This window comes from Silene latifolia, chromosome 5 (assembly GCF_048544455.1).
Source record: "Silene latifolia isolate original U9 population chromosome 5, ASM4854445v1, whole genome shotgun sequence".
Lineage (NCBI taxonomy): Eukaryota > Viridiplantae > Streptophyta > Magnoliopsida > Caryophyllales > Caryophyllaceae > Silene > Silene latifolia.
Genome location: NC_133530.1, coordinates 73,603,894 through 73,626,525, shown reverse-complemented (window position 1 = coordinate 73,626,525; position 22,632 = coordinate 73,603,894).

Here is a 22,632-nt window from a genome sequence, read left to right as displayed (position 1 = left end):
ATTTAAGGAAAAGGAAGAAGATTGAATTTGGAAAGAACCTATATTGGAGATGGGCAGAGAGGTACCATCAGCAATTATCACATCGTCCGAGCCATCATATGGTGAGTGCAGGGAGAGATTAGCAAGGTCATTGGTGAGATGATGGCTTGCACCACTGTCAACAATCCATGGACGAGAGGATGTTGGTACAGTAGCGGCAGCCGTGTGAGCCTGTGGAGTTGTAGAGGTGCGGGTAGGAGTCCTAGGAGGAGGGGGGATGTCAGGGATTTGGATGTTCGGAAAGTCACGTTTGAATTTTCGACAGACAGTGAGGTAATGTCCTATGTGTTTGCAGTATTGGCATCTTCCTTTGAAGGTGATTTGGTTGTCAGTTGAAGGCGGGTTGGTAGGGGTGGGAAGGAGAGGTGGTTGAGTTGATTGATTGGTTGAGCGAGTGTAGGATCGATTATAGGATGGGCGATGTTGGGCAGCAAGGGCGGTGGCTGGGAAGGAGGGAGACGATGTGGGAGTAGAGTGTTTGAGGGTAAGTTCATGGTTGATTAATTTTTCATGAAGGGAGTCAAAGGAGATGACTGTGTCACGGTTTCGGACGACTTCGATAACAGGCCTGTAAGTATCATCCAGGCCACGAAGCACTTTGGCAATGATGTCCTCGACATCCTTGGGCTTACCTAAGGCTGCAAGCTTATCAGTGTAGGTCTTAATTTGGGTCATGTAGTCGGAAACAGTGAGGTTGCCTTTTGAGATGGAGTCAAGGGTATCTTTTACTTGGAGAATATGGCCCCTAGAAGGATTGGCATAAGTGTTTGCGAGAGTAAGCCAGGCATCACGAGAGGTGGTGATGTTGGTGAGAAGGGACGCTATGTTGGTTGGTAGTGTGCCAGTTATGGCTCCGAGTAGTAAACGGTCTTGGCGTTGCCAAGTGTAGTGGGCAGGATTTGGTTTGGATGCTTTGGTGGTGTCATCAGTGAGAGTTTCAGAGGGAGCGGGGTAGGTACCGTCTACGAATTTGAGTAAATCGTAACCAAAAAGAATGTTGGAGATTTGAGTTTTCCAGGTGAAGTAGGTGAGAGGGGTGAGTTCTTTGCATTGAGAGAGATTAACATCGATGAAGGGTGATTTGGGTTCGAGGTGGTTGGGGATGATGTTGTTATGGGGAGCCATGGGTGGGAATTGGTTAACGTTTGGAGGCAGTGGCCGAAAAAAAAAGATTGTATTTGAGTGATGGATCTTACAAGCTCGATACCATGTTAAGAATAGAGAGAATTGATTTTGAATGTGTTGATTATATTCATTCAATATGGTACAATATATATAGGTTCTATAAATACAAGAAGAAGGAAAACTACAATATAATTACCTAAACTAAAGGAAAGAGATCAAGGAAATATAGCCTAAATAATTACATGAAAGATCTACGAAGTAGCGAGTAACAAAAGTATATACGAGAAAGATATGGAAAATATTAATGACTAACACTTCATCCCTTCTCCTTCTTCAATCCCCTACTCTCTCAATCTCCATTAAAAAGCTGAGATGAACATGATCAGTTTTTTTTCGTTATGTTCACGAAACCTAAGCATTGTACCTAACTCTGATTCCAGACTGAAATGGCTCCAGCATCCATGAGCATTCGTACAAGCCAACTTACCCGTCCTGCTCTCACGCGTTAAGGCTTCTCAATTCGACGACCAAGCAACAACTGATCATCACTACGCTTATGGAAGGAATTACCTGGTAAACTCACTTACAAAACTGCCGAAAATTGGATCAGCACTACGCTTTTGTTGACTCCAATCGACGGTGTTTATAATTTATTCGTATGTTCAATGGTACTCAAACAAGGAGAAGTTATCGCAATGCTATCGCTATTGATTCATTAATTAATTCGCTTTTGATTAATTGTGGAGGGTGATAACTTATGTGTTATTAACTCGATTCGATTAGATCTTGGCAAATTCCGTGAAATTTAGTATTATCGAGGATGTGAAATTAGGCGCCCATTTTTTCATGAAGTGATAATTAAACATTCTTTAAATGAAGCCAAGCAACAGTTCTTGACTTACGTTAGACATTGGACATTCATGTCCAACTCTTTCGAGGTGGTTTGAACAACCTAGTTTTCTTACCTAATCAAAAAAAAAAAAAAAAAAAAAAAAAAAATTAATTAATTCGCTTTTGATGGAGTAATTTAAGGCCAATTTTTTTAATCAACTATGTTTTACAACTTTCATCAAATCTTAATTTTCATAGATTGTTGTGTTTGTTTTTGATGAATTTCTATTGCGTTGATGAGATGAGAACATATTATGCAGAATAATTTTGAAATGTTTCAAATTTTTGAGTTTATAATTGTTGCTTTTGTTCTCTTTTTGTTCAACTGATTGATGTTGTACTTTTGAATGCTCGTTAAGTTGTTGCTTGCTATTTATCTCACCTTTTTAATCAGGGGTGGTCCATAGAATTTGTAGGCCATGTTTCGAATTTTATTTCGAGGTCCCAAATATTATGTTTGGAATTCTTGTTAAAAAAACATTTGTTTGTTTTAGCCATATTGAATGTTATTATATATTTTTCATTCCGTTTTTATATCCTATTTTATTTTAAAGAGAATTGTAATAAATTAAATTGTTACGGGAGGTGTAGTAGTTACTTAAGCAAGAAGAATTTTGAATGTTCACTATTTTAGTTAATCGCAAATTCTTGTTTACGACGGGTATATCCGTCTTAAGCTGACAGATGAAGGAATAAGAATAAGCAAAAGTCGAATACATGGAGAAAAGCAATACAAAAGATTTGTCTTATATGCTTAAGTGAGATGACATTTCATCAGTTTTAATGTTAAGATGGATAGCTCCGTTATAAGGGAGTCTAACTTTTAATTAATAAATTTAGAAAGAGAGAATTAATTAATTTATAATAAACATGGAGCAAAAGAATGATAATAAAAATGAGAATAGAAAATGTATTTATTTACATAGATGGATTAAGCAAAACAATCATTTATTTTCTTCATACACTATGAAATATAGAAATATAGTACGAAATTTAAAGTACACAATTTAATAGAGTGTAATAGGATATATAGCTTAGCTAAATAAATTAATGTAGCATTTAACAGAACTCAATAAAAAAAAAAGAAGTGAGAGAAAGATGAGAGATTAACACTCTGAAATTTCCTAGAAATCTAGACGAGATCTAGAGTAATTTCTTGGTCTCCTCGTTCAGCACTTCTTCTATTCTCTTCAACATTTTATTCATAATCATCTTCTTTCTTGTCTATGTAGATTTGTTATCTTATTCAGTCTTTTATTTAGGAAAAAAAACATTAGTAGTTTTTTAATTGGAAAAAAAAAAACGGTTTTCTTTTTTGATTTTTTTACCTTCTTATAGATTAGACTTTAGGGGGTGTTTGGTTCACCCAATATAGGTATGAGGTATGTGTTTGGAATGAACCAAACCCATACCATGTGTTTGTTTGACAAAATTGAAGGTTTCATACCCATACCTCAAACCCATGAGGTATGGGTTTCTCATACCCAGGGAGGGGGGTGGGTATGAGATTGATACTCACGATATCAAATTACAAATATTAAAAAGTGATCAAAACAATTGTAAAAAAATCATTTTATATATTTATTTGATTAAATTTTCTCTACATTATTTAATACTATAAAAATTATTATTAAAAATATTGTATTTTGAAGAGTTTTTAGCTTTGATTAATTTTTAACCCCATACCCCCAAAATTGAATCAAACACAAGGTATGAGGTATCAAGTTCCAACCCGATACCACCCAGGTATGATTCCCGATTCCAAACCCATACCCACGCGTGAACCAAACACCCCCTTAATTTACTCTCTATTTTAGCCTATGAGAGTTTATTTTAATCATATATCTTGTTTACAGAAGGTTTAAATCAAGGTGATGTGACACATAATTGCGCACATTTAGTCCCCTAATTGAACCTATTTTGCATGATATTATAGCATTCCATAGCGATTTTATCCGTCAAAAGCTTTCTATTTTGCTTTCCTAGTGCACTTCGTATGTTTTGTAGAGAATAAGACAATTAGGCGGAAATTCTCGTCTCCCGTGCATATTTGGAAGCTTTTTGATGATTTTGGATGAACTAGTATGAAGAGAAGGCAAGAATGATGACCAAGGATGTAGGAATAAAGAGTATATAGAAGGATCATAGGCTTAAAAGTAAAGATGACGAGAAGGAAGCCATTGCAAGAAGAAATTGCTCGGAACTCAAACCAAGAGTTGCTCCTTTGGCTCTGAAAGTATTCTAGATGAAACGGCGTCGAAAAATCAAGTGGTCTAGGCTTTTGAATCACTCCAATAGGACATCGGATGAGGAAATGACGTCCGTTTTATAATCCGAGCTCAAATAGACAAGCTGTCCCGGGATCCGCACATCTCGAGTCCAATCCGCTCGTCCCAAGCAGCAGCGCCATTTTCAGAATAGTCTGTTTGTGGATCCGCGCATCCCGAGCTCAGGATGAGCATCCCAGTCCTAGGATATGCGCATCTCCTTCGAGAGGAGCACTTCCTCAACTCAACACTTAGCATTGTTATTTACTAATCTACCCTTACTTAACCTAATGATGTACCACTATATATACTCCATTTGTAATAATCAAACCACCAAGTTTCCTTACATTAAATCAACTTTCCTTAGATTAGATTAAGCTTTCATTAGGAGTAGATTAGAATAGATTACTCTTTAATCTTTCCACAAATCACACATTAATCTTTCTTTAATTATTGTTCAAGTTTATTATTGGGTAATTCAAATTTATTATTGGGTAATTGAATATTATTGGGTTATTATTGGAGAATTGACAATTCTTCATCAATTAATCAAGTTCTCTTCTTTTATTCTCTTCTTTTTTTTTCTCTTTTTTTTTTCTTTTCATATGTATAATCTCTTTTACTCTTATTTAATTATTGTTAATCACATCATTTATTCATCATGTTTGGCTTTGTTAGTATGATTGACAACCTTATTAACATGTTAAACTTGATCATGAGTGAGTAGTCATTTAGTTAGGATTAATGGGGAATTAGGGAAACAAACATGAGGAATGATTCATGCTTAATCTAATATGTTTTCATAATTAATTTGCTTGCTTGTTGTGATTTCAACTTATGCACATGTTATGTTTAATAAAATGCGAGCCTATGAATCCTTGCATTTTTTACCCATCACTTATCTTTTCAATGAGACTTGTAAGACATAAACCAACTCGAGTCTCATTAGACCATGCATATAGTTGAATAGGAAGGATTAAGTCGACTTGTAGATGTTGTACAATCTAATCGGTTCGGCTCCGGGACCTAAACCTTCTTAGGGATTGTAAGATATACACTAACTCGATCCCATCACAACAATAAGTGCTTGCATCTAGTAGAAAACATGTTTGTATGATCAACTCCCATGAATCCCTTATTAACCCATGATATCCTAGCATTTTTAGTCATTTGTTTACATCCTTCCTTTAATTACTTGTTTTACTTTCCATTGCTTCTATTAGATTAGAATCTTCAACCCATTACAATTGTGACAACCCCAAGCACAACCATAATTAGATTGAACAATTTGAGTACCCCCTCCCATGGATCGACTTCGACTTAACCACTAACTAGTTGTTTATTGAAAATATAAATGTGTTTGATTGAGAGCCCCAACGACACTCTAATCAAAATGGCGTCGATGTCGGGGACGGTGTTGTGTATTTGAATCGTTCTTTTGTCTAGTTTTAGTTATACTTCTTTTTCTTGAGTTTTATTGTACTTGTTCTATTTCACATGCTCAACATGTCTACATTCACTTTTTGGCAACATGAAAATGAGTCTTTTGATAAGTACATTGCTAGATTTGAAGATTATATGACTCATGATTGGAATTATGGTTTTACTCTTTCAAACTATGAAGCATGTTGTGTTGTTTATAATGGCATGAATCTTAAAACCCGCAACTTGGCATTTCACTTGAGTGGTGGTAGGATATGTGAGATGAGTTGTGAAGAATTTTGCGAATTTGTTAAGTTCATGATCATCCATTATCTTAAGCAAATTGTACATGACATCTTTGAGAGTGCCAAGGAAGGTATGGAAGCAATAAAAACCACACTTCAAAAATTCATTGAGGAAAACTATGATGGAAATGAGATTTGTGAGGATGAGACACCTTCCTATAACCTTGAGTCAACCCACTATGTCCACAAATTTGCCCCTCCTTGGGAAGATGGTGTGCTAGATGAAGAGAGTGATGATGAGCAGGAGTTCATTCTTGATTTTGAAACCAATGCTTGGATGCCGTCACCTTACTCTTCTTGTGTATCAATGAATCCAACTTCCATGGAATTTGATGATTATGGGCAAAGTGAGAGTGAGATGGATGAGAGCTTGAGTGAAAACTCACCCTTTAAGGATGACATATTAGAGGGAGACAATTGTGTTGAACTTGGTGAGCCTTGTTAAGACAACCCCTTTGATAATGGACCTTGTTGGGATGAGGAATATGATGAGGACATTTTGGAACCCCAAATAGACACCCTTAAAATCACCTTAGATGATCATGAGAGTACTTGCATTGAATATGGTGATTTTGACTATTTGGAGGATGAGTTGAGTGAATTGCCAACCAACTACCCATTTCATGTTTCTACCATCCATCACATCTCTTATGATTTTTGTCATAGCATTCTTGACATGCTTGTTCGGTCTTTTATTTGGGCATTATTTCATTGCATAATCTTGTGTTGTTATCCATGCTTATTTATATCTCACTCCCAAGAATTTGACCGACTTCTACGTGCTTTGAGTGCTAGTGATAATTTCCTATGAAATTGTTCATTGATAATCTTTGGTTTGATGGAGTTCCTCAATAACCATTAATTTGTATATATGCACTTAGTGTAATTTTGCATTCATTCATTCATTTAATAAATTGCATGAGAGATGAAAGGGAGGGATCTCATATTTTAATTGAGCTTTTTGAAGGAAATTAATAAAAATGAGAAGATGGAAAATGTAAAGAAATGAAGAAAATGGAGATTTTGGGCTTGTGAGCACCTTTGTTATCATTAAAAAGGTGTTGGGTCGAAATTTTTAGAAATCTGCGCATCTTGAGTCCAATCCGCGCGGATTGAAAGACAAGAAAAAAGGAAAAGCTTCCTGTCTGAGAATCCGAGCGGATTCTGAAGAAAACGCGCGTCTCAGCTACCAACCGGAGCGGGTTATTTTCAACCCGAGCGGGTTGACCCTGAAATTCATTTTTTTTCTCTCATTTGGCTCGTGTCATGGCTATATATGTTTCCTATCTACCATCTTCATCTCCTACAATGATTGTAAGAACCATTTTCTTTTCCTATCTCTCATGTATAGTTGCATTTATGTAGTTGCCTCATGATTAAACTCCTTTCTTCCTACATTAGCAATAGTGTTTAAAATCGGTTTGGGGAGGTTAAACCATGAAGCGACATACATATATCATATAGTTTAGGCTTTCATTTGTATTATATTTCATATTGCATTTACATTAGTTAGTTAATATAGTATAGTTGCATTGTAATATATCTCATATGATTAGATTAGTTTGCATTGTAATATATCTCACATGATTCATATAGTTAGTTGCATATAGACTAAAATTCATGCATAATCACTAATGACCAAACCTATTCATTTCTACACTAGAAATAGTGTTTAAATCGGTTTGTGAGGTTTGATCATAGGTGAAGAACATGCATCATATAATATAGTTTAGATTGCATTCATTTGTTATATATGTCATATAGAATTGCATTTAGTTAGAGCATGCTTTCATTCATATCATTGCATTTATTCAAAAATCCAAAAAACATGTACTTTTTTTTTCATTCCTACTCCTACATGTACATTGACGGCAATGTCCAAAATAAAGTGGGGGATGGGAATTTATATTCCAAAAATACAAAAAAAAAAAAATACAAAAACAAGTCTTTTTATTTCATAAACATAAAAAAAAACCATAAAAAATTGAAAATTTGAAAAACCCAAAAACATGTTCATTCCTTTTTAGTATAGACTTGTATATATTGTATATATTGTGCTTGTTTGTTTGTCCTTTTCACATTTGATCGACTACGCCACATCCGAGACCTGAGGATATAGAAGACCGCATGGTATGATCTTTCCAATCTCCTTTTTCCTCTTTATGTTAATGACTATGTGGCTTTATTTTGATTGATGCGGTATAAACAATGTGATTATAGGATTGCATTTAGATTTTTTTGGCATACTAGTTGGTAGAAGCATATGCATTAGGTTTTATAAATGTTAGTTGCATCATGGCATATAGTTGCATTTATGAAAATTTTTGTGAAACCGTCTATTTGGGAAGCTTGACAAGTGTATATAAGGCCCTTGTAGATACTTTTTCTTCTTAAGACTTTGCTTGTTAGAATGCTTGTAAAACACCGTAGGATGTGTCATGCTAGTATCATTTGACCCATGGATTAAGGCCTAGTCAAGAGTACATTGTGGTGTGATAACTCCTTGGCTACCGTTTATTCCAAGGTGACCCTTGAAACCATGCAACCATCATCCATATTCTACCACATTTTGTCATCAAAGGGAATGGGCACAAAATTGTTCAAAATTTGAGTTCAAGAATTGAAATGAAAAGTCAAAAAGTTTGCAATTGCATCAAAAGAAAAGAGGAGTAACAAAAATGAAAACTCCTATGCTTCAAATATAAGAACCCTCACTACAAATGGAGTGACTTTGAAAATGTTCAAAAGAAAATGCAAAAAGTTGAAATTGTCAAGTGTTGAAAATGCCAAACATCAAAAGAAATGGCAAAAAGAAAATGTTCTCAAATGTCAAATGCCACAAGAAATTGGAGGGAATAACAACAACAAAAGCAAACTCCCACATGAAACTCAAAATCTATTGATCCATTTTCCATCTAATCTACTTTTGTGCATGGTAGAGAAGGGACGACCCTTTTTCTTGTCTAGACAAGAAGGGGAATTCCGCGATCCTCTAGTGTTTCTAACACCATAGGGAGTCTACTCTTGACGAAAGCATCTAACGATTGAGGATAAATGTACCCTAGCTTGACACAACTTAGAGGTGATTTATTGGTATCCTTCTAGGCTTAGTAGTTTGAAGAAACCGTATCTATAATGGAATGTGTACCCTTAGATTGCTTCCTCTTTAGATAATTTCCGCCACTTGGATGAGGAAAGTGGCTATTCATTTTTGTAGATGCATCCATTACTTGATTTGTGTGCTTTAATACTTGGATGTGTCGCCATTTTGGCAAGACCCACCTTGCCTTGCAAGAAGGGATCCTACCTCATGGTTGTCTTGTTGTGAGTTGAAGGGGCGGAGTAAGACCCGCTAATTGTCTCATATCGGTTATATTATTAGGATAGTTTAAATAAAGGTATAGTTTTACTCACCTCTTTACTCGGGACGAGTAAAGGTTCGGTTTGGGGATATTTGATGTGACTCATAATTGTGCACATTTAGTCCCCTAATTGAACCTATTTTGCATGCTATTATAGCATTCCATAGCCATTTTATCCGTCAAATGCTTTCTATTTTGCTTTCTTAGTGCATTTCGTACGTTTTGTAGGGAATAAGACAATTAGGTGGAAATTCCTGTCTCCCGTGCATATTTGGAAGATTTTTGATGATTTTGGATGGACTAGTATGAATATAAGGCAAGAATGATGACCAAGGATGTCGGAATAAAGAGTATATAGAAGGATCATAGGCTTAAAAGTAAGGATGACGAGAAGGAAGCCATTGCAAGAAGAAATTGCTCGGAACCCAAACCAAGAGTTACTCATTTGGCTCTGAAAGTATTCTAGATGAAACGACATCGGAAAATCAAGTGGTCTAGGCTTCTGAATCACTCCAATAGGAGTCCGGATGAGGAAATGACGTCCGTTTTAAAATCCGAGCTCAAATAGACAAGCTGTCCCGGAATCCGCGCGTCCCGAGACCAATCCGCTCGTCCCAAGCTGCAGTGCCATTTTCAGAATAGTCTGTTTGTGGATCTGAGCATCCCGAGCTCAGGATGAGCATCCCAGTCCTAGGATATGCGCATCTCCTTCGAGAGGAGCATTTCCTCAACTCAACACTTAGCATTGTTATTTACTAATCTACCCTTGCTTAACCTAATGATGTACCACTATATATACTCCATTTGTAATAATCAAACTACCAAGTTTCCTTAGATTAAATCAACTTTTCTTAGATTAGATTAAGCTTTCATTAGGAGTAGATTAGAATAGATTACTCTTTAATCTTTCCACGAATCACACATTAATCTTTCCTTAATTATTGTTCAAGTTTATTATTGGGTAATTCAAGTTTATTATTGGGTAATTGAAGATTATTGGGTTATTATTGGAGAATTGACAACTCTTCATCAATCAATCAAGTTCTCTTCTTTTATTCTTTTCTTTATTATTTGGAATCATTTTCATGGTATAATCTCTTTTACTCTTGTTTAATTATTGTTAATCACATCATTTATTCATCATGTTTGGCTTTGTTAGTATGATTGACAACCTTATTAACATGTTAAACTTGATCATGAGTGAGTAGTCATTTAGCTAGGATTAATGGGGAATTAGGGAAACAAACATGGGGAATGATTCATGCTTAATCTAATATGTTTTCATAATTAATTTGCTTGCTTGATGTGATTTCAACTTATGCACATGTTATGTTTGATAAAATGCGAGCCTATGAATCCTTGTATTTTTTACCCATCACTTATCTTTTCAATGAGACTTGTAAGACATAAACCAACTCGAGTCTCATTAGCCCATGCATATAGTTGAATAGGAAGGACTAAGTCGACTTGTAGATGTTGTACAATCTAATCGATTCGGCTCCAGGACCTAAACCTTCTTACGGATTGTAAGATATATACACTAACTCGATCCCATCACAACAATAAGTGCTTGCATCTAGTAGAGAACATGTTTGTATGATCAACTCCCATGAATCCCTTATGAACCCATGATATCCTAGCATTTTTAGTCATTTGTTTACATCCTTCCTTTAATTACTTGTTTACTTTCCATTGCTTCTATTAGATTAGAATCTTCAACCCATTACAATTGTGACAACCCCAAGCACAACCATAATTATATTGAACAATTTGAGTACCCCCCGTCCCATGGATCGACCTCGACTTAACCACTAACTAGTTGTTTGTTGAGAATATAAATGTGTTTGATTGAGAGCCTCAACGACACTCTCATCACAAGGATTTAAGAGTAATATTTCAAGAGTTTTTTTTTTTCAATTTGATTGTTCCAAATCATTGTCAACCTTCAAAAGGTTATGATAATGTGTATGGACTTTAGAGCATTTAGCATATTTTGGATTTCTACGAAAATTTGATTTTGTTAATTTGGGGCTCTATGTTTCTCCTTCGGTATTAGTATTTGTTTTTGATTTTGGTGACTAGTATGGATCCATCCATTTCATATAAACAATTAAACAGGAAAAAGAAAACAGATGAATATAAACTAAGATCAGGGGCCGAAATCTGACGAGGGCACGAGGCATAGCAACTGCAAAAGTGTCTTTCTCCATTAGTTCATGTTATCTTGCAAAGGGGTGTTCAGTGTTCTTCAACACCAGTACTAAATTTTGTTCAATTCTTCAGTACTATTTGTGATGACTAGTTTGCAAGACATTTTCCTAAGTTTTTCTTTATTTTTCTTTATTCTTTAATTCTTTGATGAGAGTTTCTCTTTGATGCCCTTTATTTTATGCTTCCTTCCTGATAATTTGAAAATCATTGATTACCGTTCTCATCCGTGAGGATGTTATAGGTTGATTTCGATCAATCTAGTTTCCTTACCTTATTAAAAAAAAAACTAATGTAGTAAGGTGGGCTCTACAGAAGCCAAACAAAGTGGGGAAAAAGGTTAAATGTGAAAGTCGAACGCGCATCACCGTAGTGGAGGATATAGACTTTACCGCTGTAGCAACATTGTATAAACAAATTAGTTGCCGCAAATATTTAATATTACTAAATAGGAGGCTCTTTACTCTGTTGGGCCCGGGTTCATAGCACCGAATTACACGCCCAATGGGCCACCCCTATTTTTAATAGAGATTGAGAGGATAGAGGATGAAGGAAGGAGAAAGAATGAACAAGAGCATTTTGGAAAGAGAAATTAATTATTATGTACAAAATAAGTATATGATGACATTAGCCCATTTTTTAATAAATACTTTCAAACCAACCCCACCTTGATAAATAGTTTTATTTTTGACCCCATTTTGAACCTTGTACTTTTATTTCTTCATTGAGAGTTGGAAATAAATGTGAAGTTCAAAATCAATTGTCCATTGCTTTTTTTTTAAATAGACTTGGTAAAATTTGGATTTTGGTGGGTGGAGCTTTGCAATAATTCTGGTCATTTTTAGGTGAGTTGTTATCTAGTTATTTGGAGGATAATGACCATTATGCAAAGATAAATGAAATATGGGTTAGGTTGAATAAGGTCTGGTCAAATTCGGATCCTCAATTTGGGTGCAAGTCGGATTATTCGAGTAAGCTCAATTTTGCGAGGTCTACTAAACATTACTTAATACTTGCGAACAAATAGGAAAATTGAAATTTTAATCAAATAAGTTACTTTGATCTTTTGTCTAGCAGAGTCTAACTTTATTTTTTATTTTTAAAGAAAAGTTAGAACTTGGAAGCATAGTAATGATCTGTTTAAGGAAAGTACTTTGGACGTACGAGGAATTTTTTGTTCAATGTGGTATTGCACTAGTTCCATAATACTCATCAGTCATCATCACATGATTTGTTACGTTGAATCTCTTATCAAAACGCCATCGTTTGGGGATGAAAATGTGTTATAAAAACAAGAAAAACCATGATATTTATTGTTAGCCTCTAAATTTGTTCTACTTCTTTCGTCCTGGTCATTTATTAGCTTACTCCATGAATTTCGCTCTACTGCTACATCTTTTGAGATTCGGTGTCTTTGATTTCGACATTGCCACTCTTCTGAGCTTCAATGCTTTTGGTTTCGCAATTGCCTATCTTCTGAGCTTCAATGCCTTTGGTTTCGGCATTGCCGCTGGACCACGTCGTAGCCAAGTACGTATGAACATTTCTCTCTACATTGTATTATACTTTCTATTTTATATTTTGTATTATTATTATTATTAGCCAAATCATGGTTAATTTATTAGTAAATAAGTAATTCTTATATATTTTTCTTCTTAGAGAAACTCATAATTTTCCTTGTTTTCTATAGAATTTCTTTTTAATGGGGTTCAGACCCTAAGTATTTACAAAAATAGTACTTGTATTAATTTGAAACTAATTTAAAGAATTGAGAATCTAGGTCATCGTTTTTGTTTTTATTCATAAATTTCAAAGCAAGATGTTCTGTGGCATACTACATGGCTATACTGAACATGAAGGAAACGTTTTTATTTCTATTTTATAAACAATTCGTCTCATTGTATATGGAAAGTAGTAGACGAATAGCGGTCCTCTCACAAAATGCAAGTGGGATGGCAAGTAGAGGTATCCATTTCCCACCCACTTGCACTATCCATTCTCATTTTGTGAGAGGGACTATCCGTCTACAGTTTTAAACGGATAGTGTCCGTCTAATGAGATAATTTGTGTTTTATAAAATTCAAGGGAAGTTGCTGGACAGCGACTCCCCATCAGGGGCGAACCTTGGCCATTTTGTCTTGGCTAACCCGAGATTTTTTAGTCAAATAAGTTTCATGCGTAGTCTGTAGAAGTAGTACAACAAACTTGTTTGTTATACTCCCTCCATTCAACTCCACTTTGCAAGTTTACTTTTTCACGGGTATTAAGGAGCGGATTAAAAAAACTATTAAAAATACATAGGGAAAGAGAATGGAGAGGTTAAAAATGTTTAAAAAAATATAAAGGTGGGTTTTATGGTGGATTAGTGTGGAATATGGATGATAATTTTTGTAAATATAGATTTTTAATAAGGATAAAATGATCATTTTCTTATCCAAATAAAGAAACATGTAAAGTAGAGTTGAATGGACAAAAAAAAGAATACTTGCAAAGTGAATTTGAATGGAAGGAGTAGTGGGTTGGTGGTGATAATGTTTTCTTTCTGGCGTAAATGATTGCAGTGGGGTTCAAAACCTTGGTTACGGTGGCAATTTGTTTGCATTTTTGCTAAATTTATACAATTGTTATTTATTATGATTCTATTTTTCAAACCAAGCGGAAGACGGAGCGAATAGATAGCGTTTTATGTAACATGGGCGGATAGTGGATAAAATATATAATAATGTGGGTGGGGGACAATATATGACTAGCATTTAATGCTCATATTGCATCAAATACACCACCATACCAAAACATCTACTTTACGTCATACATCAAACCCTTTCAAAACACCAAACATTTTCCCTCCAACCCTACATCAAACATCAAACAACAATATTCATTCAAATCTTCATATTTTTCATTCAAATCTTCATATTCATTTTCAAAAAAAATTTATTTTTTGTTTTCACAATAAATAGAATCACGGTTGATGTTGATAATATGGTTGATTTTGATGATTCGAACACAACAGAGGATTAAATTCTGCATATTAATGATGGTAATGATGAAGAAGGTGTATTGTTTGATGGTAATGACGAAGAATTTGTGACAATATTGATGAGTAAAGGTTTGTATTATTTATTTTTAAATTGTGTGTCTTTGTTGATGAGATCTTAGGGCAACAAATGTGTCTTTTTTTATGAGTAGATCTGGGAATGTGTTTTGATCTAGGAATGTTTTTTTTATTTATGTGTAGAACGAGGATGGTGTATTGCTTGATGGTGTATTGCTTGATGGTAACGATGGAGATTTGTGACGATGTTGATTAGTAAAAGTTTGTATTCTTTATTATTTAAGATGTTTTTGTTGATGATATTTAGGGTAATATATTTCGGGTGTTGTTGGGGTTGAAAATTTTAGATGAAAATTTTGAATTTGGAAAATTTTAAATGAAAATTTGGAAGATTGTTGGTCTTGTTGTTTTTGTTGTTATTGATGAGATTTTAAGATGTTTTTGTTGATTAGATTTTAGATTTTGTTTATGAGATTTTTAGATGTTTTTGTTGTTGGTTCAATTTTAGAAGAAGGTTTTATTGATTATGAAGATTAACATAAAATGGCGAGCACAAATACGTCTATAAAACTGACTTCTTCACTAATTTAACGTGCATAAAATGCGTTTTGAAAAGTTTATACAGTCAATCATATATGTTACCATTTTAATGTATAGTGTCACCAACTTTATGAGTACAGCATTACCATTTAACCAAAGTTTTAAATTTGGTTGCTTTTATCATAGGTACTGATCTTTCGGGGTGTTCAGGCTAAGATGATATCATTTCTTAACAAAACACCCTTATTCAGTTGTGACCATCGGATTATACAATTGTCACCATATCAACTTAGTCTAAACATGGTGTCATATAAGTGATTATTAAAAATGTGACCATCTTAGCCGAGGAATGCACCAATGTTATGTTTTAAATTATTCTTAACATGTTAACATAATAGACTAAACATAGTGACATATATGTGATTGTTCAAAATGTGACCACCTTATCAAGATATGTACCAATAATATTATGTTTTTTGGTGTTACAAATTATCCTTAAGATGTTAACATAATTTATGAACATGGTGACTTATATGTGATTGTTGAAAATGTGAGCATGTTTTGCAAATAAGTGACCATCTTTGAAGAAGGTACCAATATTATTAACTTGTTAACATAATTGACTAAATATGGTGACAGATATGTTAATGTGACCACTACCTTATCAGAGATATGTACCTATCTTAGTCTGATTATACATATGCTGCCATATTAACATATTTAATAAACATGGTGAGTTATATGTGATTGTGAAAACTGTGGCCACCTTATCAAAGATATATACTCATATTTTAGGAACGTACATATGCTGGAAGAACCTCAATATTCCAAAGACTTCTTTTGTCTACTGGGCTCTCAAGCATCAGCGTTTGCTTACAAAAGATAGGCTTCATCGAATGGGGCTGATGATAGATACTCATTGTGATATTTGCATACTGGTGCCTGAGGATCATCAGCATCTTTTTTATGACTGTGTGTATAGCGCTGAATGCAGCAGTATCTGCATGTCAACTTCCCAGTTTCTGAACTGGTGCAATGGTTTTCCACGTCAAGGAAGTCAAAGCTGCAAAAACGTGTGATTGGTGCGTGTTATGTTGCTCTGTTCTATCAAATCTGGAAAGTGAGGAATAAAGCGCGTCTGAAATGGTTTGTTAGGAAGCCAGAGATAATTGCCCATCAAGTGATAGCTGAAGTTAAGTCTCGTATTCATAGGATGAACATGAATACTCTTAAGAATAGAGATAGTCTATGGTTATAAACCATATGAGTTACTCTTTTGTTCTTTTGAGATCTTTTGTTACTTGTTTTTTGTATAGGATGAGTTGTAATATAAACCATATGAGTTACTCATTGTAATATTCTAACGTATGGCCTACGTATACAATCACCAAACTTGTCTTTATAAGCGGGCCTTTCTTTCACTTTAGAGGCAGGTTCTTGCAACACCTCTCTCTCTCTTTTGTAAAAAACCGTCCCTGTTGATCAATAAAACTTTGATCTAAGCACGATTTAAGCCTTTGTAAGTATTTTTAATTTTGTACTCTCATCTTTATTTTTATCTTTTACATTTTAAGGATGAGCCTTATAGGCTAAATCCTTTGTGTTGAATTATGTTTGACTAAATCGGTTAATTAAAAGCACCATGGTAATTATATTACACACACACACACACAAAAGGCGGTCCTTTTTTTAATTTCACGATAAGTTTGTGTTTTTGTGTTGAAGGTGGATAAAGCGGGAGCAAGTGCATTGTTTGAGCAAGTGAATAAAGGAGCTAACAATATGGGTGTTAATTAGACTTTAGATTATACTCCATAGATTATACTACCGAAAATGTCAAAAACGCAAAAGGTACAGAATTTTTAGAGGTGGTTTAAACTGGATATGTTTAAAATAATTGAATTTAAAGACATCCCCATATCTACTAAATGAATAGACATTCTCACAAATTTTTCCTACAAAATCATCTTTCTATATAATGTAGCTAATAACAATTATGTATACATTAACTAAGTAAGGTAACTAATAATTATAATGATTTATTTCATTAACTTATTATTTTTTCACTAAAATAAATCTTTTCATCAAATTATATTCTCTTGACTAAACTCTAATCTATAATCTTTTAATTAAAATATTTTAATAAAAAATTGTATAAAACTAGGACTTGCTAAATATTTTACCGATTCTATTATTTGAGAATGATTTGACTCATTCTATGTATAAAACAAAATTATAAACCATTTTGATTAATTTTGAAACAAAAAAAATGAGAAAATTTATAAATAGGAATCATTAGCTTTGGGTTATAAAAAAATATTATTTACAAAAATACATTTCAACATGCTACTCAATTCTTTTAAAGGTAAATTGATAACTTATACCTAATATAACACACTTTTTCAAACCTTATACCTAGGATAATTTTTTTTCAAAACTTATACCGAAAATGTTATTTTTATCCAAACTTGATACCAAATCTCAAAAAAAGACACGAATTGACAATTTTGCCCTTATTAATTACTATCACCACCCTCCCCTCGCAAACATTAATCCTCTTGTCTCATCCACCACATCAACCCCACCACCATCATCACGACCCACCTTCTCCCGCTGCCTGCACCACTACCAATGTCGGGCTGCCACCGCCTCCCGCCGGAGTACCTTCCTAGTGCCACCCAATTAAACACAAATAACAAACTCACAATTTTACCAAATCCAAACCCAGATACACTATATACAAATCTAAAATCAAAACCTAACCTACGCCCCCCACCACCATCGCAACCCCATTTACACCCAACCTATGCTTCACATATTGTTGTGCCAAAAGCCCATCGATCCAAAACTCACCATTACCCACCAATAAAAAAAACTGTCCCACCACCTAAACTCACCATTACCCACACTTAAAAATATAAGATTTTACTATTTTTTAGTTTGGGGGGAGGGATATTCTCTGGTAGGGGAAGGTCTTCTTGGATAGGAGGTGGTGGTTAAGGTTTAGGGGTTCGATGAGATATGGGGCAACATAGAGAGGGCTTGTGGGAGGACGAATGGGACTGCGAAACCGACGGGAGGGCACTTGGGTGGCAGCTGACACCGATGTTTGTGAAGGCGGGGGAGGAGGCGAGTGGTGGTGATGCGATGAGGTGTATGTGATTGATGCGGGGGGATAATGAGTTAATGTCATGAAATGGTTAATATGGTGGGCAAAAAAGTTGGTGATGCATAATTAAGAAGGGTAAAATGGTCAATTGGTGAGATTTGGTATTGAGTATGGAAGAAATGAGGATTTTCGGTATAAGTTTTGAAAGAAAATTATCTTAGGTATAAGATTTGAAAAAGTGGATTATATTAGGTATAAGTTATCAATTTACCCTTCTTTTAATTAATTTTCAGTTTCAACTTTTTATTTCTCAAAGTAAAATGCAATGATCAGAAAAATAAACAACTAATGAGATACCACTATCATATATCTAAATTAGTAGAAATAAAAAAACCTTAATAAGCTGTGCATTTAATACACGGGGTCTAACCTAATTAAGTATTACAAAAATAAAAACTCTATAAATACCGTGCATTCATTGTGCGGGATCTAAACTAGTTAATTACAAGTAAATAACAAAGCAGAAGTATTGGTGGCATGCATGCATGACGTTTGCATTAGGATAAATTTGAATTCGCAATAAAATTTATCCCAATATATGCGGTGAGTTTGATGCCAAATGTACAAATGCTACATTAATTAAAACTTAGATAAATGATAACATGAGTACGAGTATAGATAAAGTGATGATGGAGAGTGACAATTTTAAGCATACAGTGCTTGGAAAGAAAATAATAATGAAAATAATCGTAAATAAAACTAGATAAGCTTAAAAGAGACGATAAAATAGAAAACACTAACACCCTATACTCCGTAAATCAATACAGCGTAAATTAATACTCCGTAAATCACTATCATGAAAGCACTATCATGAATAAATGATCCTTCTCAATCATTTATTAATATAAGAATGGATTGATAAAACATAATTTGTAAATAAATACTCCGTAAAATTATAATAGTTGAAGCAGTAAAAAAGCGCTATTGATATATAGAAAAACAATAAAGACTACACCATAAAATAGAAACTAAATTAACACAAACAAATAACTGAGAAGGACCGTGAATTTCACGGATCACAACACTAGTTAAAACTCAATAAATAGTAGCAGGAGTACGAGACATAGAGTGATGATGGGGAGTGACTTTTTCAGACATACAATACTAAATAAAGAAAACAACCCTAAATAAAAACAAAACCAGATAAACTTAAAAAAACGATAAAAAAGAAAACTCTACACTCTCGGTCGGTACTCGACCATCATCATAATAGTCTTCCAATCTCATCATTTTTCTATTAACACAACATAATTTAATATTAGATATGGCAAATTATTGCCATAAAAATCAATTAAAGAAGCATGAACTAAACATTTAAATGAGGCGGATTAGAGCATTTTGGCTATTTTAAGATGTTTTTATTAAGTTTAAGGATACCGGTGATATTTTTGAAAAGCGAGGGATACTACGTAAAATTCGATAAAAGAATACTATGTAGGAAAAAAAAAGAGTAACAGTTTTGTCCTATTGGTTATAAAATTCAAAAAATTAAGAAAAATAACGTCTAACTTAACTATGTCAAAAATTAATATTTTATAAAAATTACAACTTATCTTATATTTTAAATGTATGACGAACTCACGTAGAAAAAAGTGCATGAGTGTTTTTAACTTGAACATAAATTAAAGGCTGGATCTGACGTAATGCAAAAAGTGCGATCGCACTAGACCCCGAGTAAAAAAGCTGTTTATGATTTTTTTTTTTAATATTTGTATGTATATTGGCACAATATATATATAATATATTACCAAAATATATTCATGTTATCTATACATTGTCAATATATATTTTTATTAAAGCATGTGTAATGGTTTATTTGTATCTTGTCACAATTATTGATACGTAAATTAATATTTTGTCACGATTGTTGTTATTCTTGGTTGCCTTCTTTTTCTTTTCTTTTCTCCCTTTAATTATTATAGTTATTAAATACCTTAAAATATCATCGTACTAGACTTCTAAATTACCAACTCCGTCTTTGCATATAATTCTAAAACTTTTTCGTATAAATTATTATCTAGAGTTATAATTATTTGCTATTGAGTCAAAATAAAAGTGAACGAAATTTCTCTACCCCAAGCTCAGAATTCGAGCTCCTACCCATTTTTGTATACATTTACTAAACATTATATTAGTAAGTATTAGCTAACATTATACGTAAAATTATTATAATATAGAATATGTTTTATTTCTTAACAATTTTTTCCTCGTAGGTTTATTCGACAATGATAACGTCTAAATTCACTGTGAGCAACTCGACAACAATGCCGCGAATACAGACAAAGGAAGGGTTCCTCCAATTCCTGGAATTACATCCGCCGAAAAGGTTTGTGTTAAATATTATAAAACAATTTTTCTCAAACAAGTTACTAGTGCACGATACGGGTTGTTTTTGTTGAATTTTTTTATTGTTTAATTAAGTAGATAAATATATACTCCTGATGATTAAAATTGTAACACCCGTAAATTTTTAGTCTCATTAATTTCTTTTTTAATTATATTTAAAGTTTTAATTTAAATTAATCCGTTTTGTTTAAACCGTTGATTAATTCCTTTTAGCTCTTATTTCAGTTCGATTTCTTCTCGGATCGACTTTTTATTTAAATTGGCACATTTTATAAGCAAAATGGAAAAGATGCCATTTTTTTCCGGACCATGCGCTTGTTTTCTTTAAACAAGTTAAATAAATAACTTATTCATTCTCTTATACTATTTTGTGAAAAATCCTTAGGATAATTAGTATTATCCTACCGTTGACTTCCTTCATTTCATTCAATTCCATACATTTACTCGGTAAGACAATTAAAACAAGATCTCACATGACTATATTTTATGCTATATATTAGAAGTTGTATCGAAAATTCTCCCTACTTGTAAATAGTGTTCAAAAAGGTAAATGTATGGAATTGAATGAAATGGAGGAAGTAACATTTTACACAAACTTTCATGTCACCGTCTCAATGCATATATGTGTTTATTATAAGTCTCTATTCAAATTCAATCACATCTTCTTTGTACAGTTAGATTTTAATGATATAACTAAGATGGTAACATTGTACCTATTAACTGGTTACATTAAATGTTAATGTGTAAACATCTGAAGTTCATATGCTGATAATGGGTTCATATTTACCAGCAACGAGACATCGGCTATGTTAGTGGCACATATGTGTCCCATAATATGGACGAAGATCAACCAACCGTAGAGCTGCGGGTGCCTGCTATTATTGACCTTATACGTTGTACGACAACGGGCGCAATCAACGTAAAAAAAGGAACTTGGGAAAGAAGAAGGCTAGAAAAGGGACTGAGATGCGGGCAGCTAACAGTTCCGCTTAAAATGTTCTCCCGTGTCTGTTATAAAAGGCGCAGAAAGGCATTAGAGTATATGATAATAATTCGACCACATTTTGGGGAAAACGTTTTAGGTAGTACATGTTATATAGTGCTGTAAGGTTGTTACAACATTGTCAGCGTACATTGGTAATCACAAGTGCTCAAATTTTTACCATTTTACTCTATTATATCACTAAGTTTAACTAAATATGTTACAATTTCACTCCAGTTTGTCACCAGTTTAGCTAAGTATGCTATCATTTCGAAACCAATTTTAGACTACCAGTATAATTTACTACTGATGTGGTCACATATTAGTCTATTATATTAACATTATGCTATCTTACCATTTAAAATAAATCTGTAACCAACTAATTACAATTTTATTTACATTCTCAAATGGTAACAATGTACTCTCTTGTGGTAACATTAGAAATTAAACGAATAAATTTTTGTAGTATTTTAGAACTGAAGGTAATATACTACTATAATCTCTTAAATGGTAACATTGTACTCTCTTATGGTCACTACTACTCTTTGAAGTATTTTATAATTTCAGTGGTTATATATTCGACAAAAATTAAGAAATTTTTAGACGTTTATGATGACATAGTTACAATTTTTAAGAAAAATGCGCACATTTAAATAGATAATGATGACATTTTATAATTATTAAGGTGGTCACAAAACAATCATTGTCTTAGATGTCTTACATCAAGAGGGACTAAAATTCTGTTCCAAAATAACCTATCCCCAAACAAACCACAAAGTACTAAACATAAGTTTTATTACGAACTGACAGTTAAACAAATAATAGTCCATGAATGGCCTCTGCCCCCTTCATTTTTTTTTCTTGGCAACACCCTTTGGAATATCTCCAATTTCTTTGTTGTTTGCACCTCCAACTGCTTCG